The sequence below is a fragment of the Ambystoma mexicanum genome, chromosome 13, assembly GCF_040938575.1.
Source record: "Ambystoma mexicanum isolate Mex_15411 chromosome 13, UKY_AmexF1_1, whole genome shotgun sequence".
In the NCBI taxonomy this organism is placed as follows: domain Eukaryota; kingdom Metazoa; phylum Chordata; class Amphibia; order Caudata; family Ambystomatidae; genus Ambystoma; species Ambystoma mexicanum.
In genome coordinates, this window is record NC_090938.1 from 478597949 (window position 1) to 478612526 (window position 14578).

A 14578-nucleotide genomic window follows, 5' to 3' on the forward strand; every position below is an offset into this window, starting at 1 on the left:
TCCTGTTACTCTGTTGAGTGGATTTGACTAGAGCACCATACTCTGTTCCTGATAACAACTAAACAGATTCTATGTTTGGGGACATGCATTCCTTTTGATTTTTCTGGGTTTAGTGTAATGAAGATGGGGAGGGATGTTGTGTTGGTCATTCTTATACTACTTTATATCTGCATGTGAAGCTTCATTTTGGATACACCCAGTACCTGGAAGCCTTATCAAATCAAAGCTGCCTGGTGTGGTTTCCTGTGTCAGCTCTGTTGGGACAAACTTCAGTCCTCTTACTTTTCTTGGGTTTAGAATGTGAAAACGATGTGTACTTTAATCCATGGTTATCACTCCTGCGCCTCTGCCAAGGTTAGACTGTGAACATATTTTCTGCATGGAATCAGTGCTGCTTCTGCTCATCCTTCTGCCACTATTCCGTTTCTGTTGATTTGTATTATTGCTGCATGCTCTTCTTGGAGCCTGACATTTCCCATGCCTTATTATGGTCAATTCTGTGGCCACAGCCTTTACCCAAACCAATGTCTAAGGCGCCATACATGTCCCCATGGCTCATACAACCCGTTATCTGTTGGCATCTGTTGTCCTGACTATGGCAATGCCCTTACACATCCAGTCAGGACATGGCCAAAGTCAGCCATAGCTCCACTCACAGGGCATTACCTTAAACTAGTCCTAGCAGGCACAGACATGTATGCCATGTCTCCATGCACTAGTGCTGATCACGTTCAAATACTTTGATACTGAGCATTGTCGGGTATGGTATGGTAGCCTGTGGACCTAGCGGACATTTAGCAGACACTAAGCATAGTTAGCCACAGCATACGCAGAGGGCCCTGATGTAATATAACTTAAGCATGCACTTAAGTGTCAGCCATAACCTCACACACTAGACATGACCTCAGTGTTAGGAGGAGTTCTATCCGCCCCATATTCAAGGTGTGGGAGTTGTGATGAATCTGTAGCTAGCCTCTCTATTTTCCCTGAGGCATCTTCCTCCTATTTGGCCAGGGGGCGCAGCCACTACCTAATTCTGACTCTGGGGGCTGCTATATGAGGGGTGACCACCTGGGGGGAGATGCACTTTGGGGAAATGGCGAAGCATAGTTAGAGGAATCCTTTTCCCTTTTATGGATGTTCCCTTAAACCCTAACGGCATATTGTCATACCGCTCCCCAACCTTTTAGTGGATCTACTTGCATTTTCCCCAGGATACCAGTTGGAAACATATGCTAGCCACTGACCTGAGGAAAATAACGGGAGTAGGGAAGGTCACTCCTAGTGAAACTCCGAATTAATTTCCCAGTACCATTTCAGAGGAAGACCCATAACCACTGATACAAGGAAGAGACTAGGAATAGTAAAGACTACTCCAAACACAGTTCAGTCTTTAATTCCTCAATACCATGCAAGAGTAAAATCCAAGGCCACTGACACAAGGAACAATGGCGAAGTAGCGGTGATTACTGGGACGGTGTATCAAGTGCAACGGTCTAGTTGTTGGAGAAGAAATAGCCGAGACAGGAAGTTTAAATGCAACCCAGACTCAGTTGATGGAGGTCAAGGCAGTCACGGGAAGGAGTAGGAGCAGATAGAGCTGCAGACGTGGGTCTGCCTGCCGGTCAAACTGCCGAACACCAAGCAGAGGAATGATGCGCTGTGGAAAATAGCAGAGTAGCCAACACAACCTCGGGAGGGAGGTGCTGACACTTTACCATGGAGAAAGGAACCGCTGCGGGACCTGTGCACCGAAGAAGCAAGTATGGCGGCAAGAGAGCGTGTGTCTGGGCACACACCAACCCAATTCAGCAGAACCAACGAAGAAGAAACAACGCCAAAGGCAACCGGTAAACCCAGGGAAAGTGAAAGTTGCAGGTGTACCGATACCATTACTTAGAGGCGAATCGAAAGGAAAGTAACAAGAACCAAGGGAAGCCTGGAGCTATTCAAGAATACAATATAAATAAGTGGGAAGCCGGATGGTGTAGAAAAATATATTGCTTCATGAAAACGCAGCAAGAAAGCAATTGGGAATCCATTAAGCAGATGCAAGTATTTGTCATGCAAATTGTAAATGGAGCAATACAATCGTACCTGAAGGAATAGGTAGTTGTGTAATAAAATCCTACACAAAAATATGAGAGCGAGCACACCCTACGTGGTTGTGAGATTATTATGGCTTTCAAAGATGTTGAGCTGCTAACGCTCGCTGAATCTTTATAGATGTTAAGGGTGTGGGGGAGAAAACAATGACCCTGGCATCAAAAGTCAGTTAAAACATGAAAACAAGGGAGTACCCATAATCAATGGGTGCTCCCGTCCCCTGCACACCTATGTTTATTGGAACAAGTTCCAATCAAAGTTCTGTTACGAATAATTACAGTTTCAGGAATATAATTTCAATGATTAAGTCACGTGTAAGATTTATACCCTTTAGAGTACAACCCTCTTAGTGGTCAACATGAGAAATGTATTATTTGCAATTAACTCCAAAGTTCAAAAAAGTAAATAAAAAATAAATACAGTGCAGAGCTCTACACGTTTCGAAAGTAAGACTCTTCTTCAGGAGCAACAATAACAACAAAAATACCTTTTTAACACTGTTTCTAGTGTAACTTGAAATATTAATTCAACCACTTTGTTACCATAATTCAAAAAATCACAAGAATTCGCAGAGAAATTTAACTTTCAATGTTCCTTAATTTCATTATGCAAAAATGAAAACGTCATCTATTGTTGTCCAAATTAACGCCAATGTTCACTTTTCAAACTGGTTGCTTTCACCTTTCAATGAATTGGGTCTTCCTTTCATGCTCTCACATGTGGGTTAGAATCCCTGTCTATTGCCAATCTTTAAATCGAAATTCTCGGGTATTGTTACACGTTCTGTGTGATCATATGAATACTCAAGCTTTCCTTCCGGTGGTGAGCTGCACCATTTAATCCGCTGTAGATCAAATACTGCAATCAAGACTCCTCATATCACACGATTTTGGAGAGAGAAGATCACCTGGGTAGGGGAGGCCAGGGTTGTCCACAGGAGAATACCCTAAGGGAGACGCAGTATTCCAACCAGACAGTGACAGAAGAGGAAGTCCAAGATACCTTCATGGGATATCTCGACTCCCATTACTTAAATCCGGGTGGCAGGATCCTTAGGTCGTACCCTATCCATTATGGCACTAGAATAAGGAAGAAAGGAGATAAGGACCCAAGAGAAAGACACAATTGTCACAGGATCAGAGTATTGACAATAAAAATGATTATTTCTCTCCAAATCATTGGGAAGATCACCTAACGCCCTCTACCCGTAGATGCCGTGTCTCTGCGGCATCTAACAACTCGGCCGAACTCAATCTGCAAGGAGCTGGCCAACCCTGCTGCAGTAGCCACCCCTCCTCTCGCCTCTCAGGCTCTTTGTAATGCCCTGGCTGCACACTTTGTCTTGAAAACCCAGGACATCTTGTCCACTCTCTCCTCCTCTCCCACTCCTCTCCCTTCTTCTCTGCTTGCTGACCCACCCTCAGCAAACCACCCTCCCTCTTTCTCCTCCTTTCCTCTTTTCTCCCCCGATGAGGTCGCAAGACAAGTCCGATCCATGAAAGCCTCATCAAAACAGGTTCATCCCTGTTCCTCTAAAACCATTAAGGACCACATCGATACCCTTGCTCCGGCCCTTGCTAATTTCTGCAACCTCTCCTTTGCCTCTGGGTCTTTCCCCTCCGAAGCACTCCCTTGTGCATCCTCTCCTCAAGAAACCCACAGCTGATCCTTCTTGCCCGGCTAACTATCGCCCAATTTCCATAACTACCATTTTGGGTAAGCTCCTGGAAAAGCTTGCCTTCTCTGAGCTTAACCTTCATTCTGACTCTGTTGGCTCTCTCCACGACCACCAATCTGGCTTCAGATCAGCCAGAAGCACGGAAACTGCTCTCCTGAACATCCGTGAAGACCTGCTCTCCAACCTTAACTCTAACATTCCCTCTGTCCTCATCCTACTTGGTCTCTCCTCTGCTTTCGACACAGTCAACCATACCACCCTGCTCAATTGTCTCCGTGACAACCTGGGTATCACTGATCAGGCTTTGGCCTGGTTGACCTGTTTTCTCTCTGATCGACCCTCCCAGGTACAACTTGGGTCCTTCCTATCTTCTATCTCCCTCTCTACCTGTGGTGTTCCCCAGGGGTCTAACCTTTCGCCCTGGCTTTTCAACCAATACCTGGCAACTCTTGCATACTGCATTTCCATTTTTTGCTCAAATTTCCAGTGCTATGCCGATGACACCCAACTCATTTTCAGGCTCCCTTCAGCCACCTCCTCTCCTTCCCTCATCTCTGACTGTCTCATCGCCATTCAAAATTGGTGTGCCACCAACGATCTCTGTTTAAATGCCAACAAGACTGAGATCCTCCTCATTGGTACACCCTCTCCATCCTTTCCCCTCACTCTCTGGCCAGCCTCCCTTGGCCCTCCTCCTGCCCCTGCCTGCAAAGCTAAGAACCTCAGGGTCATCTTTGACTCCACACTTTCCTTCTCCCCACACATCTCTGATGTCTCAAAAAAATCAAACTTCTTATTGCACCTCCTTAGAGGTACTCTTCCTTTCCTCACTTTCCCTCAGAAGCTCACCGTCTCCCAAGCTCTGATTCTCTCTAAGTTGGACTACTGTAACAGCCTCTTTCTAAATCTACCTGCCTCTACTCTCCGCCCTTTACAACTAATCCAGAACAGGACTGCGAGACTTGTCCTTGGCCTCAAGCCCTGGGATCGTATCTCTCCAGCTCTGAAATCCCTTCATTGGCTCCCAGTAGATACAAGGAATACATGTAAAACCCTTTGCATTGTCCACAAGGCTTTCCGGGGCCTGGGTCCAAAATACCTTCAACTATCCCTCCGTAAATACCTCCCCTCTCGAGCCCTTTTCTTTTCTACCTCTATCAGGGTCAGTCGTTTTTCAAAGAAACGAGCTGGAGGTAGATCTCTGTCTTCGGCTGGGGCCTCCCTTTGGAACTGCCTCCTTGTCACCTTGAAACTTGAGAACTTCTACGGTTCTGGAAGCTCCTCAAGACCTTCCTCTTCGCTTCTGCCTTTGCCCCGCTTCTCCCCTGCTGATCTGCCTTTTTCCCTCGGCACTCTGCACCTGGCCACCTTCTGCCCTTCGGGCCCAGGTACCTGCTCACCCTGCCATCCTCCTACCCTGCCTCCAGGCCACCCCTTGCACTGGTGCCTGTGTCTGTACCCATACAGTTCCCCACCCACTCTTCTTCTGCACTTATCAAATACTCCCTATCTGACTAACCTAGCACCTTTGCCTCTTACAGGCTGCACTACCACTGCTAACACTCTATTTAATTATTTATGTGCTTACTATTTATTTTGTTTCTCTCCTATGCTCTGCACTTCTCCCTTTTTCCCTCCCCCATGCACTTGCGTGTTCTCAATGTCACTGGGCCTAGTAAGATCGTTGTTTTTGCCCTGTTCCCCTCCCTTTGCCTGTTCGCGCTCTGAAACACCTGTGTAATAGCGCAATATAAATAAAATATATCATATCATCAGCAGACCAAACAGAAGGTACAATTTCCTCCCACGAGGGCGAACACACCAGAAGAAATTCATATACCCCCTGACACTATTCAAATAAGGTGACTAGAACTCAACTTAAACCTGGTTATCCCTTTTAAACCCTCTTCCCTAATCTCAAAGGAAGATCTACACTCTTACCTCATCTCCCCCTCCCCATTTTCAAGAAATACTGAGACGAGGAGGAGGCCATTAAGATCAATGAGGATTACTCGGAGATAACCTGGAGAAAGTAAGGGCAACTGGCTTAAGAGAAAACATCTGTCCCACTAATAGTCAGGCAGAGTCAGGCATGGATTGGTAACCGTTCACACCTGACTCCACTTGACTGTGTTCAGCTATAAAAGGTGTGATCAGTCAAAGACACTTATGCAAGCTGGGGATGCATTCCAGTCCAGTGAGTGGGTCGCTGGAGGGGAGAGAGAAGGGTGGAAGAGGACAAAAGAAAACTTGCAAGAAAAGCAGATCGAAATGGAAGATGAGAGAAAGTGGAAAAGAAAGTGAGTGACCCTCACCAAGAGAGGGGAATGAGAAAGATAAAGAAGAGTGCCTGGGGCATGCAAAAGAAGGTGCAAGTGTGCACCTAACCAAAAAAGGGTGCACAGAAAAGACAGCAAATTAGTAAAGAAGGTGCAAGGGTGCACGGAAGGAAAAATAGATCAGCTAAGTGCTGGCAGCATGTTAAAGAGGGTGCAAGTGTGCACAGAAAGGAAAGCAAAAGAAAAGGGATGCAAAGAGCAATGGAACAAAATAAAGAGGTAATAGAAGAACAAGAGGGTCAGAGTAGTCGCACCTAGGAAAAGCTAAAAGCCTGGCGTTTTCGAAAGCCTCTGATTCTACCCTGTGAAAGAATGATTTATGAAGACAGAACTGTAATTAAACATAAGTTGTGTTTGGAAGCTGGAAGAGGCTTAGAGTTTGGGGAAGGAACGAGACCCTTAGAAGCCTATTTAAGAAATCAAAGTACATCCCGATAAAGAACTGAGTTTTGTGTTTCAAAGTTGGAAGGGGCCTGAGCTTGGAGAAGGGAACCCTTAGAGTCCTAACCAAGTCAGAGACTTAAGTATTGTTGAACTGGTAAAGAGGATTGAAGCGTGGGGAAGGGAACCCTGGAAAGCTTTCAACAGCAACTGTTATTTTCGAGTGGTGTTTTGAAACTTGCTGAAGCTTGGGCAAGGGAACCCCAAAGAACTTAGATATTTGAAGGTAGTTGGAATAGCTATAAGGGACCTATAAAGGACTTCTGAATAGCTCTGTGGTTTGAACTTATTTGTGTGACGCAGCACCTGGTGAAAGACAACCTGAAACCAATCCTGGTTTCCATTTTTGTTGAACCACTATTTTTGTTATTTTTGAAAATGTTAGGCAGAAACATTTGCAGTTCCCTTAGGGACCACTGCAAAAGATTTAGGACTACAGGTGTTTGGCAGTAAACCCAATTGGTAGCAGTCTGTACCACCCAGATTTACCTGGTAGCTGTGGCTGAGCAGTCAGACTTCTCTCAAGATGAGTTAGGCAGTATATAGAGTATACACAATAGGTACCGAGATACAGTAGCACAAGCAAATACTGACCAGAGCTTTGGTGTAAAAGTATATAATTATTTATTTAAAGACACACTTGTAAATTACACTAGCACAAAAAGAGGTAAGTAAATTCAACACACAGTCACTATTATATATCCCTATTTACTTATTAGACAAGTCTTAATGAGAAACACCACTTATTTTCAGACAGAGGTGAGCGCTTAACATAAGATGGCACTCTAATAAGTTATAGAAAAAGGGAGGGAAAAGGCAGAGTTATGAAAGCACACAATTTCAATACTTTTCAAAGAACCACAGAGAGGCAGGTAAGGCAAAGTCTACTGGAGAGCAAGGAAGTTCAAATGCCAGGCCCACTCGGAGAGAGCAAGCAAAATGTGTCCAGGATCACACAGTGGAGTTATGCCCAAAGAGTCTTTGTAGATAGTTCACAAAAGATTGAAATCAAGTCAGGAAAAGTTAGTTAACAGGCCCCAGGTTAGAAAGTCGAGGATTTACTGTCACCCCAAACGATCTGTCGCAAGGGAAGCCAGGCGGGACACAGTACCTGAATTGGGAAGAACGCTCCAGCGGGGGCAGTTGTTCCTGGCAGCGGGTGCAAGTCGGTGTTTCTTCCAGAGGAAGAGGAGGTCTCCACGTGGAGGGAAGATGAAGGTCGTTGCACTGCCAGGGAAGAAACCAGCCGCAGAGTTTTCCGGTTACAAGGTACCACCCTTTTCTTTGCGGTAGTGGTACACCGTGGTATTCTGGTTGCCGGGGTGCTTGGCACAGGCAAGGCGGCCACGAGATGGTCCAGGAAGGCGAAAAGACGGGCAAACTGGTTATCCCCACCAGTCAAAGGAAGAAGACTCCCCGGATTGGAGATCTCCTCTGTCGTCGGGAAAAGTGGTGAGACGGTTCAGCAGGGCTCCACCGGTGGTGTCGCCGTTGCAGGTCGGTTCGGCTTCTCCCTCCGCGGATTCTTTAGGTTCTGTGGTGACGTCTGCTGTTCCAGTCCCCAAAGTCCTGCTTTTATGCAGAAAACCCCCATTCATTCAGCCTAGCTGTCACTCAAACATGCTAAGTGGTGAGCCGGGCGGCTCACCACTTGGGCCAATCACATGAGAGTGCGACTTGAGTTGCCGAAGCAACTCAGTCCAGGGTGCCTAAACCCCTCCCACACACTCTGTGGTACCCAGACAGAGTGGCACCACTTTTGGAGGCTTCTGTGGAGAAGCCCGCCAAAAAGTGGAACAAAGGGCTCGATTTGGGTTGGAGTCACAGAAGCGAACACAAACGCCATTTTGGAACCAAGTTTCGGCAAAAAATACCAACCGGTGAATTTATATTAATTTAATAAACCGGCGGTATGTTCGAGGCTGTATTAAAAAGTGGTAGCCTCGAACAATGGGAAAATCCCATAGGAATATATTTGCGGTCGAATATAAAAAGTATTATCCACTGCCACCAGCCAAAACTCGGTCGGGGGGACTGGACAGTGCCCCCTCGAACAACAGACCCCAGGGCAATCGACTTGCCCCGACCAGTACGTCCACAATATGATGGTTTGTACTGGTTCTGTTCACAATTTGAGACTAGTAAAGCCAATGGTGACTTTACATGCCCTGGCAGACAGTAGTCAGTCCCAGGGTATGGAGTCTATGTTTGGGGGTCGCTACGACACCACTGGGTTACTGCACGGAGGGTGCTGTGTAACCCACATATCAAAAACACATGAAGCCCTACGGGGTAAAGGATCCCATAGCCCATAAAACACATACAAAGTCAAAGGAACACCTCAAATCATGTCTGAGTGGGAGAAAAAAAGAGTCTCACTCTTAGCAGGAGAAAATAATAACCCCAAAAATCCAGCAAAGCTGCTGGGGGACTCGCTAGGTTCGGGAAATTAGCCTTTACAGCAAATTCTCCCTAACGGAAAAGACTTCCCATCAAATTTTTGGATAAACTGGGGGCAAGCATAGGTTTAGACACAGACAAACCTTTATTTTGGACTTTTAGACCGCGACGGCCATTAGAAACATACTTTGAGGGAATTATCCCTTTAGAATTAGGGTCAGTCGGGCATTACACTAACCGAAGAACTTTAGTCAATGAAGGTTTTTGAATGAACCCACTTGATTCTGGCTCTCTTGATACCATACCTGTCCCACATATGGTGTCAGAGGTGGCATGCAGTTCAACTATCAAAAGTTGAGACCCTAATACTACTTATAATAATTCCATCCAGCGGGGAACAGATTATTGTACAGTCGGAGGACCTGGATCGAGTCTTAGTAATAAAACAATTAATAAGCACATATCACTCTTAAAAACACAAGTTAGCCAGAATGTATTTATTTAATGTATTTATTTCATTTGTTACTCGTCCAGACCCTTGGGTATCACAGCAAGGTTACAGACATCTTATAAATTGTTTAACATTGTTACAAAGATACAGATGGAGATAACATTATGCCAACGGGGCTCGAAGAACAGTGCAGTTACAGATACAGAGAGACATATTGGTTCAAGGGAAAGCCAGCATGGTTCATGAATAAGGTATGAGCCAGAATTGGTAGGATGCAGGTGGGAAGTCTTGATCCCACAATGAGTTTTTAATGATTTTTTTGAAACTCGCCATGGATTCCTCATTTTTTGAGTGGTAGGGAGTTCCATTGGGTGGGGGTGAGGACTCTAAAACTGCTGCCTCCTGCTTTGGTGCTTTTATGATGCAGAATTTCTATTAGGGCCTTATTCTTTGATCTGAGAGCTCTATTAGATGATTTTTTCATAATGGCATTAGTGAGGTAGCTGGGTGCTTTATTTGTGAGGCATTTATGTACTACGCATAGAGTTTTGAAAATTATTCTGGCTTTGATGGACAGCCAATGGTTTTCTCGCCTAATGTTGGAGATGTGGTCTTATTTCTTTATGCCTAGTAGTAGTATTTGTAGTATGAAACTACAAATATTTATTAGGCCTCAAACATTTGTCAATCAAAAATCACAGGTACATAAACTACGGCACATACACTATACATTCATCTTTGGGTGTTCTGGTTACAGAAAGCCAACACTTTGCTCTAAACACGTCTATCAGATTTCAAACACTAATGAGCAAAGTTAGTGATGTAAGGCAAAGTTGAGTAATGAACCAGTTTGAGAACAGGTAAGTAATTAAAGGTGATAAAAACACAATACAAGGCCTGTGGTTAGTCAGACATAGGAGACAGACACAGAGACATGTTTGAACAAGATGTTTTATTTTTTAACTTAAAGGAAGCATCCTCTATCCTGTAACCCTATTTTTTAAAAAAACAACTGGGTGCTTGTCAGGATGTCTTACCCTATCCTACCATTAGTCCTACCATTATACAAAGGAAAGAAAGACAACTTGACCTCTCACTTGGTATAGGATTGCTCTTCCCCCTTGGGTAAATTAGTGGTGGCTGGTGTTCTGACCCCCACTATAGAGTTCTCTGAATTGATCTCCTGTAGACCCTCATTGGTGGCGGGACCAAGTAGTCCGGACCCCCACAAGAAAGTCCTGCCCCTTTGAAGACTTGGGAAGCATTTTAGAACAATCCTGTAGGCTGACCAGTTCCACTCAGGCCACTGCATCGGTCCCAGCTCCGAGTTTGGCCTTGTTGCTTCACAGCTTGTGGTGCAAGATCCATCCTCCTGCAGTTGATGCTGTCTACTCTGCTGGAGTGGTGTCTTCTTTCTCGTCACTTGAGTTCCCTGCTGCTGCCCGATTGTGGTGTTTTTTTTGCTGCTGCCTGTTTCCATCGTATGACCCGTGTTAGTCTGCATCTCGGGGTGCATGAGTCACTCAGCAGCAAAGCATCAGGGACCATCTCGTTGGAGCGCAGATCTGCTGCCTAGTCGGACACAATCTTGAACAAGAAAACTAAAACAGCACTTGTTTATTTTCACCTGCATCTTGTCCTGGCCGGCCCCCTGAAATCACCAGGCTCGCAGTGGCTTCTTCAATACGCCTGGGTAGTCCCACTATCCAGTGCCAAAAATTGTCTCGCCAGAGCGTGGAACGTTTCACTAATCAGACCTAAATCCTTATACCGAAAGTGACCCCTGCACCAGTGAACCCTACATTCCCTTCAGTGGGAGCCAAGACATTAAGCGAGGGGGGCAGTGAATTTGGGAGCCTCTGAAGTGGTCCCTGAGAGAATTGAAGTGCAGGAGGTTAGTTAGTAAATCAATATTTTTATGCCTGCCTCCCACCCCACAAAAGTGCAATCCCTACCGCTCTCTTGCTTGACCATGATCAGTGGAGTTATGATCAAGGATCCCCCTTGCTTCGCCAAAGGTGGTGGGATTGGGATAGAACCTCCTAAGGACTTTGCTTTATTTGTTCTTCACTTTTAAACTGCTGCATGTTTTCTTCGCCACCACTTGTTCAGCCTACTTCAAAGACTTCTAGCCTCCTGCAAAGGGTTCAATTGGGATTTGGGATTTTTAGGGCACTAGGCCACATCTCTTCTAGCAAGGGAAGGGATTTTAAAGTTTAGGGCCCTATTTTATAGATCTGTGTATTGTGTTTTTAAACTTTTTTATTGGACTTCATATTCTCAAATTGGTTTAATACTAACCCATGTGTGAGAAACCAGAAGGTGTTTTACCCGCTAGTCCCCAGGGATATGTCCCCCCAGGTGGCCAGCACACGGCCATCGCTTTTGGATCCAGTTCCTGTGGGTGGAACAGTGCAGGAGGATCACCTGGGTGAGGGGGTCTTCGGGGAGTGGGAGTGGGACACCGGATGGTGACATGCGGTATCCCCATCCCTATAAGACCTTTTCTCCCTCCTAACAAGTAGGATACCTAGGAACTTTACTCCCGCCCCCCCCCTTTTTTTTTACAACACAAACACTTTCTCCCAGACAGCCCACTATGAGAAAAAACAGACTAACACCCGAGCCGTATACCTGACTTGTCCCAATACAATGGTCAGGCAATTACTGATCACACACACACCCGATTTCCATTACACTTCTCCACATGGATAAAAGGCGGAGCACGAGAGCACACTCGGAGCAAGGCAGAACACACAAGGAAACCAAATTTCCAAGATGGCAGTTTAACAAGAGAGGAAAGACGGCAAGACCAAAGGGGATCGCAATGAGGGAAATTCCCTTGACCTTTTTGACAATTTAATGAACTCATGGTGGCAACAGTAAAGACAGACACAAGTGATCACAGTTCAAGGGTGTTTATTAAACTGTGTGCAGGTTAGAAAAACACCTAATCTAAACCTAAATATAAGATGGGAGCAAGTGTCGACCATGAAATGAAAGTAAGGCAGACCTAGTGGCGTTGTCATATAAAAAGGGGCCTATACTAAGAAACCTATTGCCAAACCTTACAACTAATACAAAAAGTGTGTGAAATAGTTTTAAAGAAAAGAAGGAAGTGTTCATACATAATGTCTGGATTTGATGGCTTGGGTCTTTCTTCCCCACGTTTTGAGCATGAGGTAATGTGGGATCTTGGCGCACAGCACACACTTGAGCTTTCCTAGCACAAGTCCACAGTTCTGGTTCAGTTTATCAGGAGCCTTGAAGGCTAAGTCTCTTGTACAAAAAAGTCTCCTGCCTTCGAGGGTCAGAAAATGACACACAAAATAAGTTCAGTTCTAAATGTTCTTTGGGTGATGGTCTCACCCCTGAATCCCCCTCTTCCAGGCGCAGACCCTTCTCAATTAGGGTGATAATGGTTCACACCTGGGTCACCCTCTTCTGGTCGCTGACCCTTGTTACTCGTGTTGTTGGGTGATAGCTTTTCTCACCCCTGGATCTCCCTCTTCCGGGTTTGGATCCCCCAAACAGTTCCTATCAGTCTCGGGGCCTTCGATGGTTGTTTCTTCCGGTTCCGAGGGCCTGGTAGGTTTACAATAATAACAAACAAAAGTTCCTTCAACAAAAGGACAGTTTGTTTCCTGGTTTCGCTTAGGGTGGGGATTCTTCACCACTGAGTCCCTCTTCTGGGCGCTGACTCCTCTTTACTTTCAGCCTCCCTCCTCCGGGTTCACTATGGCTTGTCCTTTATTCACCAATTCTTAATGTCTTTTTAAACAGTTCCAGTGGACACCCCTCGGTCGGGTGCACCTTTGTCAACACACTGTTTGTTGGGACTTTAGACTTTACGCCCTCTTTGTTAGCATCCCTCGGTCCGGTTCACTCTTGCCAACTTCATATTCACATTCAATGTTTACAAGATTCACTTCCCTTGCTTTCTTTATAGTTGTTAGGTCAAAAGCTTTCTACTGTACAGGGATTTTGCTTGACCTCCTGTATGACCACTTTGATCTATCTTGGCGGCTCTCCTACGGCCTTCTGGTACCTGTAGATTCACTCAAACAGGGATTGACCAAGGTTTCTCAGAGCAGCACCCACATGGTGCTGGTTCCCTCTGCAGCTCGTCTGCCCTTTAACACCTTTACAGTTCTTTGAACATGGTTCAAATTGCCATTTTGTGACATTCATTTGCCACATCTCGGCTCTTATCGCTTCTCCCCTCAACTCACCGGCTGTGATGAACCGCTTGACTTTGCTCGTAACTGGAGTCAAGGCCGGTACCACAGTAGCAGGAGTTTCCCCTCACTCCCGCTTATCCGCGTCGACACGCTCCAGGTACCATAGACCTCTGTTGCAGCACGCTTGGGCTATTGTCCTCGGTCTTACACTTCTCTCTGCAGAGAGTTTGTAGCTGTGTGTTGAAAAGGGCAGGGTCGTGACTCTCCTTGTCAGCCTCTCGATATTCCTGGCCTTTCTCCTCCTCTTGAACTGCCGGGTCTGGATAGCTTTCTCGTTGTGTGGTCTGCCTTGCTCGTACTCTGCTCTCTTGCGCTACCTTTTATCCCTGTGGGGAAGGGAAGGTGCTGTCGGATGTGTGTTATTCTGATCAATTGCCTGACTTTTGTATTGGGACATGTCAGGTAAACGGTTTTGGTGTTAGTCCGTTCTCTTGTGTGTCGTGCAAAAGTGTTCGTGTGGGAAAAGGGGGGGCAGTGGTTTTGAATGTCCTTCGTGGTAGTCAGCGGAAAAGGTGTTGGAAGAAGGGGGAAACCGTGTTTTCACCCGTCTGTGTCCTACTCCCACTCCCCGAGGACCCTCCATACAGGTGATACTACCTCATTAGTCCACCCCCAGGAACTGGATTCAATAGTGATGGCCATGCCTGTCCACCTGGATGAGATTCCCAGGGTTTAGCCAGGGAGACGCCTTCATGTTTCTCACAACAATGAACCGTTACTTTCCAGAGTCCTCGAAGATAGGAAGTGTAAGACCAGGAAACCGGGCTGAAGAATCCTGCATTGTGTGTCGGAGATTCCTTTGGCCCTCCCACGTCAGTAATCAAGGTGGGGAGAATCACAAGCCTCTGTGGTACTGTCCTAGGCTCCAAGTTCAAAGCAGCAAATCAACACAGCCGGTGAGTTTGGGAGACCGATACAAGAC

At 45.9% G+C, this 14578-nt stretch overlaps 1 protein-coding gene across 7 annotated transcripts in view; it reads left to right on the top strand.

Moving 5' to 3' along the window:
* Positions 1 to 14578, top strand: part of STRADA (STE20 related adaptor alpha) — a 546126-nt gene that overhangs the window by 378895 nt on the left and 152653 nt on the right. The gene's annotated exons all lie outside the window — the stretch shown is intronic.